This window comes from Plasmopara halstedii (assembly GCF_900000015.1).
Source record: "Plasmopara halstedii genome assembly, contig: Scaffold_194, whole genome shotgun sequence".
Classification (NCBI taxonomy): domain Eukaryota; phylum Oomycota; class Peronosporomycetes; order Peronosporales; family Peronosporaceae; genus Plasmopara; species Plasmopara halstedii.
The window spans coordinates 45,001-48,634 of record NW_020187115.1 but is presented as its reverse complement, the minus strand read 5'-3'; positions in this window follow the sequence as shown (position 1 = coordinate 48,634).

Here is a 3,634-nt window from a genome sequence, read left to right as displayed (position 1 = left end):
TGGTCTGCGTGACATCGCATCAGCCGAAGCATTCTGCTTTCCCGGCTTATACTTCACCTCGAAGTTATCTTCCGAAAAAAGAATAGCCATCAATCCATCCTCTGCGAGAGGTGGGGCGACTGAGTCGTAGTGCGTAACGACGTATGATCTGTGTAGATCACAAACGACTTGGACCGAGCAGGTGGACCCTAGACTTGACAAGTGCATACTTCATCGCAAGTAGCTCCTAGTCATGAACTGGGTAGTTCTTCTCTGCTGCTTTGAGCTATCGAGATTTGAACGCGATTACTCGATCTCGCCCCTCGGCGTCTGCTTGCAGCAGTGCACAGCCGATGGCAAAGTCCGAAGCGTCACATACGACACTGAAAGGACGATTAGGGTCTGGTAGCGCCAGTGTTGGTGCATGCAGGAGGCTGTCTTTGACCCCGTCAAAAACCTCCTGATGTTCGGTGTTCCAACACCATTCCGCATCCTTTTAAGGATATAGGATAATGGCCGGGCCATTTCTGCGTAATTTACGCTACATTTGTGCAAGTAGTTGGCGAGACCAAGCCACTAACGCAAGTCCTTTTGTTTCTTTGGAAGCGGCCAGTCTACAATGGCCTTGTCCTTAGCGGGATTCGGTCGGAGGCCACGCTTCCCAATGAAACACCATAAAAAGAGAATCTCTTCTGCTCCAACGATGCACTTGTCTGCATTGGCGTACAGCTTGTTCGTGCGCATGCACTTGAGCACCACTCTTAGATGGACGATGTGATTCTCCTCATCTGTCCTCCCGTGCTCGGCACAACTATGAACGAAAATGTCGTCAAAGTATGTCTGTGCGTACGCCTTGGGGGGCCTGAACAACTGCGTCACAAGACGGTTTAATGTTGCTAGTGCATTTGAGAGCCCTTATGACATCACCAGCACTCCCGGATTATGCCGCTCGGAGTGCTCACCGCTGTCAGCGAAATATCACTCGCTCTCATGAGCAATTAGTAATAATTATCAACCAAGTCGAGTGCACTGTACGCCTTACATTATGAAAAACATCCTTTCTAGGAATTAACATTTGTGCCGGAATGGTGGCAGCATTGAGCGTATTGTAAGCATGAACGATACGCCACTTGCCGTTCGGCTTCCGAACACAGAACGTGGGTGTCGAATGGGGAGACTTGCTCTAACGTATCATCCCTGCGTTGTGCTTCGCACGGAAAAAGGCGTCAATGACGTCGCATTGCTCCTTGGGCAGGGGCCATCAGCGTGTTACGCAGCATTTGGTTCCCGGAACCAGGTCGATCTCAAGACGCACACAGCAGTCCGGAGGTAGGACCGAAGGCGGGTCTTTTGAGACGGCGTCTTGAAATTTATTTATCAAAGGATAGTACGGATCGAAGGGATTCCGTAGGATCGACGATCCACTTCGTGCGTTCAGCACTCCTTGGTGTCCTTCAAGACGGCTTCATCCAGAAACGATGAAGATTTTATCCCCTCGTCCGGTCGTACAATGACCACATTGGCCAAATCGCCTGCCTTCAAGGGACTGCCGAACTTTCAAGGGACATCTCGTCCAGCCCAAGAAGAGCATCTACTGCACGCATAGCCTCGAGGCGAACGTCGCCATCTTCCTCTCCCGTCATGCCGTTGTCGAGGGTGTACAACTGTGCACCGTCGTCCACGGTAGACACACCCGGGATCAGCGATGACGCCCGGCGTCTTGCAGCCAGCATACGGCGTCGCCGTTGCCTCTGCACAGAGATTCTATGTCTCTATTAGACCAGGGTGAACACGCAATCCGCGTCGTTTGGTGTCACACTCATTGTCCGATCCTTTGGAGTTCCGATGTTTTCTACAACATCCGACGAAGAGCTGCTTACACCGCAGTCTTCGTCCAGTGGACAACTTGCCATTCCACGCGCATCTGAAGGGCCGCCTATTCCTCGGACTCTGTCCGACCACACCATCAATGGCATGCAGCGACTGCTTCGCAACGAGAGCAGTGCTTAGTGGTTTACGTGCCGCTTCACGTTCATCACGGGGGCCTCACCCTCGATGCCTCGGTCCTTGGCCGACCATATCATGCATGACATGCAGCGACTGCTTTTGATACTCAAGCAGCGCTCAGTGGTTTACGTGCCACTTCACGTGCATCACGGGGGCATCGTCCTCGATGCCTCGGCCCTTGGCCGACCTTGTCACGCATGATATGCAGCGACAGCTCCAAACCTTGAGAAGCGCTCAGTGGGTTACGTGCTACTCCACAATCAACCCTCGATCCACGCTCGGGACTCCTGTACAATGAACAGTTCGTGTCTACCAACTCGGATATGCCAATGTCTATCTCGGTCCAGTGCGCTCGCCAATAGCGCTTTTGCTCCTAGCAGAGGTGGGTTCATGACTCGCCAAAGCCCCACCAGGAGACGTGAACGTAGCGCCCAAGGTCTTTGACCTCCAATCAATCTATGGCTCACGGTGTTCCAATCATGCCATTTCTAGGATGAGGTCATACCTTGCATCCAAGTGTAAGTCTAGACAGGGTTTCACGCTATCAAGGACAAGAAACTTGACTCCAAAGCCCACATGGACCTTCGGGACCGTGACACGTGTCCCCGTCGCTAGGCAAACAGTGACGATATCACCCAACCGCGCATTCAGCGCCTCAGCATACAGCTGACTTTCTTCCATCGTGGAGCGTTGAGCATAATTGCTCGACGCCCCAGAATCGATGAGGATCTTCCATGGCTTTTCGAACCCCATTACGGTCGCCTTCACGACCAGCAAGCCCGGTTTGCATACACGTTCCGTGTTCAAGAGCACAGAGCTCTCCGGGGCTGCCCTGAGGCTCAACAGAACCTAGTTCTTCCCCTGTAGGTCGCCCCGCGCCTACTGGGTGGTGTCGTTTCCCCGCGACGAACCAGACTGGAAGGCATTGGGGCGATGGCTCGAAGAATCGTGACGCGCCTTGCGCAGAGGGCAACCGTTCCGAAGGTCACGGGTGTCTCCGCAGACAAAACGCCGTCGTGTGTTTGTGTGCTGACCAACAGCTCGGAGCTCTGCTCCCTCGTCCTCTGCATAGCTGAGATCTATGGGCATAGGCCCTCTCGACGAGCTGTTGGAGTGTGCATTCCAGCTAAGTCGTGCCGACTTGAAATTGAATTCGGCATTCGATGCAACATTTACCGCCTTTTCAAATGAAGATGGATTCACACGGAAGACTTTCTTTTCTGGTCACGCCAATGCGGAGGCCTTCCATAAAGACGGTCACTGTGACCGCCCTAAGAAGGAGATTTGCTGCCATCCCGGAAATGAGAGTACGCATCTCTTGGACAAAGTCCATTAAGTCCTTGTCGCCCTGTCGGGTGGCAAGAAAACGCGATCGCACGCGATATTCCTGGTTAGGCGGCGAGAACACTTGTGAGAGCTACAATTTCAGCTCCGTCCAGGAGGAAACGCAGCTTCGACCGAAGTGCCGCACGTTAGTGCTCATTTTCGCGCTCGACCACCTAGCTTTGAAATGGCTAGCGCCACGCGTTGTTGCTCGGTCTGGAGCATGGTGAGATGCGGTGGCCATCTCGACCTCTCTCACCCAGAGCAGGGAATTCTCTCCATCCTTCCCCTCGAAGCCTTTAACGCTCACTATGAGCGTCACTGG